At 38.5% G+C, this 9178-nt stretch overlaps 1 protein-coding gene across 2 annotated transcripts in view; it reads left to right on the top strand.

Moving 5' to 3' along the window:
* Positions 1-9178, top strand: part of BRINP1 (BMP/retinoic acid inducible neural specific 1) — a 175607-nt gene that overhangs the window by 1309 nt on the left and 165120 nt on the right. The window lies entirely within an intron of this gene.

Here is a 9178-nt window from a genome sequence, read left to right as displayed (position 1 = left end):
TGCTTTTAATTTGCGTCTACACGCGTAGGGATTTGGACCATAGGATCACGTAGCCTTCAGGAACGCTTCGTGGACGCCCTTTGGGGGCTGAGGGGATTTGGGGGTGTATGAAGGAGGAGCGCACACTTCTTTTAATCCCAATGTGAATACAATACTAGGGAAAATATCTGTTAGACCCGGTGCCCTCCGCACTTAACCCACCATTTGATTTGGGCTAGGGACCTTGGAGCTGAAGAGAAAAATGATCGCTGTCATTTTAAATTCCATACTGGGCTGAATGCTTTGGACCCTGATGGGAATTCAAAGAAACTGGGTAGGGTAGAGAGGATGAGTCTGGGAAGAGAAGAGTGGGGGTAGGGTTTCCAGTCTGGGACTTGTCCAGTCTCCAGTACAGAGAGCAGGCTTTCCCTCCTGGGGCAGGAACAGCAGCAGGGTCACCTGTCTTGGCTTGGGGGAGGATGCAGGCCAAGTTTGCTAGGGTTCCTCTTAGGAAGGTGGAGTCATCTCTCTTCCCAATTACTCTCACTGAGGGGATTCTGATAGTTTCTTTTTTTTTTTTTTAATTGGGCGACCTGGGGAAAGGGATGGATACGATGAGTGTTCCTTTAAGCTGTACTCCTTTGGAGGTCTAGACTCTGTTTCAAGCTGCTCTTTGCACTCTTCTTCTTGATTCTTGAAGGAATATGGGGCTAAAAGGAGGCATGTCTCTGTTCAGACCCAGAGTCCTTTGCCCCTTGCCTTCTCTGAGGGTCTCTATATTAAAGTTAGGAAGCTCTACGTAGAAGATTGGGAGGACAGTTTTAAGAAAATATACTTTAGAGGATAGGTGGGCGCAGGAGGCCTGAGCTTGTTGATAATTGACTTAACTGCTCTGGATTTCTTTATTCACTATAAAATTACTAAGAAGGGCATTGAGGCCACTTGGAGGTTTTCTTAGGAACATTGTCCTACAAGTTCAGACTCTGGGCCCAGCCCTTCCCTGAATCTAGCCACCTACCTGCTCAGTAAGTCTCCTGACCACTGAATAGCTACTGGCATAGCCTTAGGGGATGCCTAAGGATTTGATTCCTGGTTTTCTGCCACTCAGCAGAAAAGGTGCCCACACTGGGTTTTACGACTCTTTGCATGTCTTCCAGACTCAGCAGCTGTTACTCCACCAACATAGGATGATAGCATAATAGGAATAAGAGTTGGGAGAGACGCAAAGATCATTAAGTTCAATCCCTCATCATAGATGAGGAAACTAAGGTCCACAAGAGAAGTGACTTGCCCAAGGTCACACAGGTAATGAACAACAAAGCAGAGATTCAAATTAAGCCTTTTGACTCCAAATCTAGTGGCCTATCCATTATAATGCACTGAGAGGTTTTGGACACAAAGGTGGCACAATTTCAGTGGAAGGTAACTAAGGGACAGTCATGGCTTCAGCTACCCACTGTTCTCTCTATTTGGAGAAGAAAATCCCCTGAGCCTGACTGGGATTGATGTCTTTTCCCCCCTCCCTTCAGTGAGAGTTAAAAGGGAACATGTGTTTGCAGGAGTCTGCCCTAGCATGCGTGGGTGCCTGTGTTACATGCAGGCACATGCAAACGGCAGAAGTCTGCTCACTGGAGACCCAGCCTCCTACCTCAGTAACCCCTCATATGGTCTGGAGGAAATGTGTCATTTGATCTAAGAAGCCTGTCTCAAAGAGGAGCTCTAGAACATTAGGGGAAAGGGGAAGTGAGAAAATGATGCCACTAGAAGAAGACGCCTGAGATTTCTCATTTCTAAGGTGCCTGGTTATTCAGACACATTAGGGCATCCTCCCTCACCGTGATTTAAGCCATTTCCCCCCCAATGAAGCCTTTCTACTGACCTCTTAAACTTCTTTTTGCAAAGATATATTTTAGTGTGAACTACTCAAATTGGAAAATTTGTTCCCAGAGGAATTACACCCCCATCTTATGCACACTCCTAAACATACACATGGCACTAGTAAGATCCTCAGACTCATATTCACATTCACATCTTTCGAACATAGTTACCGATGGAGACACAAAACATACCAGCATACATAGGCTTAAGTGGTCATACACATATTGGTAAACATGCTAAGACATATATTCATGCACATTAATATACTCATATACACTCACAAATTCACATGTTCACACAGATCACAATCCCACATGTGCATTCAGTGCTTCTGGACAATTCTATCCCACCAAGAATACAATCCATACCCAATCTGGAAAGGCTAACTGGAAGCACAACAAGCCCCTATGTGTAGATTCACCCTGGGCTATTAATAAGGCAGACTTTGTATTCCAGAAAGAAATATTTGTTTATGTGACAGAAAGACAGACAGACAGACAGACAGACAGACAGATAGATAGGTAGATAGATACATAGATACATAGATACATAGATACATAGATAGATGACAGTTATGGAAATATAGATATATAAGTGGATATAAATATGTCTTAAACCTTTTCCCTCTGCTAGTCAGGGACCTTCCCAAAAGCTTGTATACAGGTGACCATATATTCTCACCATTTCAGTCTCTCAACAACTTGAGGCAACTCTTTTCATCCCCTAAAAAGCAAACACCTATTTTCCATCAGCAAGTACCCACATATTCAGTCTTTTTCTTATTAGAGAGACAAGACTCTAGTCTGGGGAAAGAACAAATTTGAAAGAATCTTTGAAGGATTTTCAGGATGGGGATGGCCTCTAGTTTTCACGGAAAGTCCATTCTTCTTGGAGAAGGATGGGGAAACCCAGGGGTTTCTGTTTTGCGTATAGAACCTCTTAATACGGTAAAAAAAAAATTTTTTTGAGGACTGTGGGTGTTTTGGCTCCCAGAAGGGGGAGCTCTGACTCTACTTGAACCACTAAGGGAAGTGCCAACTAGGATTTAGCTGTTGGGACCCTGCTGAGTTTAGTCAGACTGGCCCTGGCTAGAATTGGTTTCAGGAAGTACCATCAGAACCCACACACTGCACTTTTCTTTTTTGGTATTATCTAATTATCTTCAAAAATATGAAGTAAAGACAAAAGAAACAAAGCATTTACTTTCTAAAGGGAACTCAAGTACACAAGGGTTTTTGTTTGTTGTTTATTGTTTTCCTTAATTCCTAGGAGTTTGAGAATTTAGTAAAGTGGAAAGAGTATTGGACTAGTAATCAGAAGACTTGAGTGTGAACCCTGCTTCTTCTCTTTATGGTTTGTGAGGTCACTATTAAATTCTGCTCCCTGTAGGCACCCTCTGTTTTCTTATATGTAAAAATAAATGGTTTACATAACTTCCCTTCAGCTTCTAAAATTCTATATTCTAAGGTAGTGCTTTGGTAACTAGGTGGTACAGTGAATAGAGTATTAGTCCTGGAATCAAAAAGGACTCATCTTCTGTAGTTCAGTGTTGACCTCAGACACTTACTAGCATAGCAGTGTGACCCTGGACAAGTCCCTTAAACCTGTTTGCCTCAGTTTTTTCATGTTTAAAATGAGTTAGAGAAGGACATGGCAGACCACTCAGATATCTTTTCCAAGAAAACCCTAAATGGGGTAATAAAGGATCATACACAAATGAAAGACAGCTTAACAACGAGGTAGTGCATATCTGTGATATTTATGCTATAAGATTCTTTTTGGTTTTCATTTAACACTCTATATTCTAAAGACCCCTTTCAGTTTCAACATTTTATGCTGTAAGATTCTTGCTAACATTGACATTCTAATGTGAAAGGTCCTTCCAGGTTCAGAATTTAATATTCCAAGGTTCTTCCATCTGGAACATTCTTTGTACTAAGTTTCCTTTCATTTCTAACATTCTATGTTCTAAGGTTCCTTTTGGTTCTAATATTGGATGTTCTAAGGTTACTTCAAGCTCAGAAAGTCTATGATTCTATAACTGCATTGGAAACAAGACTGCAGAATCATCGATTTAGAACTGGAAAGTTTGTTAGACAGGGAAGTGATAAGAAAAATCAGAGACAGACTGTTCTTTTCTGAGTATACATCTATTCTATGCTGTTGACTATTCTTTTGACAATTGCCATGCCATTATCCAATGACAAACTGCTATTACTTTAATATTGTATCCCATATTCCAATTCTTCTTACTAATAAATTAGTACACATATAATTATATTCCATATAGATTAAGAGACATTCAAAGCTTGGAGAGCCACTATAGATTTTTAAAGGAATTTTTTTTGGGACATGCCATTAATCTTGAGATTTTAGCATAGAAAAATCAGCATCAGAGAGTCTTAGGTTTGGAATCGAGTTCAACCTTCCAACCAATGTGCGAATTCCTTATAGAGAATCTCTGAAATATGATAATACAACCCCAGATTGAATACTTCTAGTTGTAGAGAGCTCTAACAAAGTATCCAACAAAGTATCTGACAAAGCATTCCATTTCATTTTTTACTCTAGTTATTAGAAAGTTCTTTTTATTGACTCAACATTTTACTCTGTGACTTCTACTGACTGGTCCTATTCTGCTCTCTGGTGCCACCTAGAGAAATTCGGCTTTATCTTCCATAAGATAGACCTTGAAAAAAGCTTTACACTTCTTTCTCTCTACCCACCTACTTCTCCCCATATATTATTCTCCAAGCTGAGTGTTTCCATTTCTTCAACATATTAGTATATGACATGCTTTCAATACCTTTCAACACTGTGGCCTCCTTCTTCTGGGTTATCTAGTGTTTGTCAATTTTTTTTTCTCAAATAATAGTTTCCAGAGCTCAGTTCTGCATACCTGATTGCTATGATTCTTATCTCCTCTATGCTATTTTCAAATCTATGTCATGATGCTCCCATTAAAGACATATCTATCTTCAAGTTCCTCACTATTTATAGAAATACTAGGAATAACATTTCAAGGAATATTCAATTCTTTTAAATATTGATTTTATTTCTTTACATCACTTACATTTCCCTTTATGTCCCTTCCCAGCATCCCTCTCCACAAAACTATCCTACCAGTGCAGGTTCAACAGCAGTCCCATCTGCAAAGGAGTAGGAGGTGTCTTCTCATATCTCTTCTTAGAGGCCAAACGTAGGGATTATAACTTTATAGCATTCAATTGTCATTATTTTCTTTCAGTTACATTTTTGTAGTTTTTGTGTGTGTATTGTTTTCCTGGTTCTGTTCACTTCACTTTTCATCAATTGATTTAATTACTCCATGCTTCTCTTTATTCATCATTTTTAACATAGCTTATGTTCATGCACCACAATTGATTTAGCCATTCCCTTGTTGGTGGATATCTATTTACTTTATTTCCAATTCTTTGCTACCAGAAAAAGTGCTGCTTTGAATATTTTGTTGTATGTGAAGTCTTTCCTTTTATCATCAACTTCCCTGGGGTATATGCCTAGCAGTGGGGTTTCTGTATCAAAGGCTATGTTAATTTTAGTCACTTTCTTTGCAAATACTGGAGTACTGAATTCTAAATGGAGAAGGAGAATCCAAAGAAATGAAGGGGAAAAATTAGGGACTGTAAGGTAGTAAAAGCAGAGAAGGGGAATATAATCTAGAAACATAGTATTAGAACTTAAATTTTTTAAAAGACATTGTTTCAAACCTAGAGGAAGGAAGGACATAAAATTTTATATGTTTTTTGATGCTGATAAGAATATATAATATTTATTTCTTTATTCATTCACTGAAGTTAGAAATGGAAAGATGTTGAGAATTTTATTTGTGCTTTTCATTCATGGGGTAAAAGAAACAGAGTAATTATTTTACATTGGAAATCCATTGTACAACTAATATTAGACTCTAGCTCTTCTGACCTCTTTATTCATTTGTGCTATCTTTTTTTTTTTAAACTCAAGCTGTTTAAAGTCTACCTACATATTCAAGGAGAAGCTCTGGAGACCACAAACTTGATGTGAGGATTGATTACAAATTTGCATGGATTCAGGCAATTCACTTTGTCATTCCTAATACTCTTGACATTGTAGGTACTAAATCAAGTTGCTTTTGGGGAGACAGTTGCATTGCTATACTTAAGGTTGATGGAGAGGGATCTAAGGTTAATCTTCATAGAAGTAGTCATATTAGAAGATGAAAACCCACCTTGACGCTATTTCCAAGCTATGATCTCTCACCAGAGAGTGAGATCATATTTAATAGGGTTCTAGAAAGACAGGGTTAGGAAAGCATCTAGTCAAGCTCTTTCCTGGCAGCCCTCTGTATGCACATATTTCCTCTTCACCTTAAACAAGATGCTTTAGCTCATGAAACCTGTTCATTTTGTGTGTGTGGTTCTCAAACTTTTTGGTTTAAGGACCTTTTACTATATTTAAGATGATCGAAGATCCCTTAAAGAACATTTGTTTATGTAGTTATATCTGCCAATATTTACCATGCCATAAATTTGAAATCTCAGTGTATGAAAATAGTGTTGACCTAGAAGACCTCTCCCTGGAAGGATCTTAGGGACCCTTAAGGTTCCCCAGACCTAATTTTGAGAATGCTGTTTTACACTATTGTAAGACCAAGAGGATCAGTGCCATTGAAAATGTCAATAATTAAAAGTATATGTTCTTTTGAATGACAGGGTAGATTAGAACCATTTTGAAATGACTCAATCATTCCCATTGGGTTTAAAGAGAATAGTGAATTTTCATTGTAAGAATATTGCATTGGGGATCAGGATATTACATGTTAAGGCTTGTAGCTTAGTAGTCTTTGGCAAGTCATTTCTCTCAGTATCAATTTCTTCCTTTGTCAAGTGGAAATAATAAATTCATTGATTCATATTTATAGAATTTTGAAATTGGGAGATGCCTCAGAAATTTTATTGTTTATTCTAATCCCAGGAATAATTGATAGATTATAGATATAGATATAGATAGATAATTGATCATGTAAATAGAAAGGTAAAAATGTCTCTCAATATAAGAAAGACATCTACCTCTAAGGGTTTTTTCCTGTAGCAGATAAAATCAGAGAAAGTCTCAGAACCTCTGGATTGCTGTTTATATAGGCTGCATCATTATAATGTGGTTGTAGAGAAGAAAGTCTTGAGTGAGGGCAAATGAGAGACAGGTATGACTTTTATGGGTGAGTACTGTAGTCTTGGATCTGTCATGTCTGTGGATGCCATTTCCTGTGTGTCTCTGTATTCCCTTATATTTGTGTATATTTTTAGGGAAGGCAATTGCCAGCCTATATTGAGTTACTTTAGGTATGAGGCGCTAAGCACACCAAAGAGTTTAGGTGACAATAAAGATTTGTAACAATGCTGGTGGCAGCTGTGTTCTTGAACACATATAAGTCCTTTTTCATCCTTTTGGGCATGAGTTTCAGAGGTACCTGATTCATGTAATCTAGAGGTTTTTAACCTTTTGTGTGTGTGTATGCTATGGACCCCTTGGCAGTCCAGTAAAGAGAGCAGACCCTTTCTCAGAATGGCTTAAAATGCATAAAATAAAAGACAAATAGAATGTACTTACATTATGCACATATATTTCACTGTTTACCTCTGTCTTAAGTTGACAGATATTGGGTTAAAAATCCCTGATTTAATCTAGGGATCTTATTTTATAGATGCAGAGCCTGAAGCCCAGACAAGGGATGTCTTTTCTATAAGGACACACTGTGAGCTAGTTATGGACTTAGAATTAGACTACAGACCTCCTTATGCCAGGTCTAGTGCTTTATCTACTACACAACAATATCTTTACCATAGTGAAATGGATGGGAAAAGACTGAATAAAACTGCATAAAATGGAAGAGGTAAAATGTGAAATGACAGGTTATTTTTAGGGGGTTTGCTGAAAAATTAGAATTGTTGAAGAACTTATGGGAAAAAAGGCATTAACAAAAGCACCATAATATGGAGAACAATCAGTGTTTTTTTTTCTCTTTTTTTTTTCAGAAAGTGCAATGACTCAAAAGACTTGATTGAAATTACAATTCTTAGCTGACTATGTCTTTGAGACAAGTCTTTTTTTCTTTCTGTGCCTCATTTTGCTCATCAACAAATAGATTTGGTCTAGCAAATCCTTAGTATCTCTTCCTACTCTAAATCCTATGATCTCCTATGATATAGCTGCCATTGTAAGGGTTAGGGCAAGAAAGAGTAGAAGCCACCACTAAAGAAAGGAGTAAGTATTTATTTCAGCAGCAAGATGAATATTACTGAGTCTCTGATTATTATCCTGAGGGGAGGCTGACTTCATGATGCAATCTAGGATAGTCTGAAACATGCCATCTCTGAGAAAGCTGCTTAGGTATCTGTAGAACCTCTGAGATACTGAGGGGCAAAGGAGAAAATTAAAAGAGATAATGAGGTTGAGAAGAAGTTAAGTTAATTGTTTTCATCTGAGAGGACTGAAGAAATTTTTTTCCCAAGGGAACTTTCTTTTGGAGATTGCAGGTGGCCATAAGGAGACTACATTGCATGAGGAAGTGGTGTGTGAGAAACTGAAGGGCAGTAAATTATGAGACCTGGATGGTATCCATTTGAGGAGTCAGAAGGGAATAAAATACAAAGCAATGTAGGTCCAGATGAGCATATAAAATATCTCCTTGCAAACAGTGCCAGTTTTCAAAGAGCAGGGGGCTGTCTCACCCAGTGCCCTGCTTTGAATGAGGACACAGGAGTACTCCTGGGAACCATAGAGAGCTTATCTCCCCCAGGGCTGCAGAGGTAGATTCATATGGCAATTAACAAGATCGAGATGCCACTTTTCTGTGTAAGCTGCAAAGGTCAGAGCAGCAGGACTCCCTGCGAATGGCATGTCTGAGCAGTTCTAGCCCTTCACAAGGGTTAACCCAACTACAGCTCTAAGAAGTTCCCAGGACATAATTTATTTTGATTTTTAAAAGTCCAGTTGATGAGCCTATGGGAATCCCTATGAGGAATGATAGTTCGTGTTGGTTCAGGGGAGCAATGGCATTATAGCTGAAAGGTTGATTTTGCCATAAAAAAGACGAGCATAGCTAGTTTGTGATTTCTTCTCTGATGAAAACTAATTAGAAGCAGAGCCATTATAGGCAATTTATCTTCAAACCTGAGCCCTACGTATTACCAGCTTGGAGGAAGAACATCTCATGAATCAGTAGAAGCCAGGGTTGGTTGTAGGTTCACAAAAGTCAGAGAGGGCTCAGCAAAATCACCAAGTATCGCAAGGTTCTGTGACAGAAACATCGACCGTAAGTAAG

The sequence above is a fragment of the Monodelphis domestica genome, chromosome 1 (assembly GCF_027887165.1).
Source record: "Monodelphis domestica isolate mMonDom1 chromosome 1, mMonDom1.pri, whole genome shotgun sequence".
Lineage (NCBI taxonomy): Eukaryota > Metazoa > Chordata > Mammalia > Didelphimorphia > Didelphidae > Monodelphis > Monodelphis domestica.
This window is presented reverse-complemented; position numbering and strand designations above follow the sequence as displayed.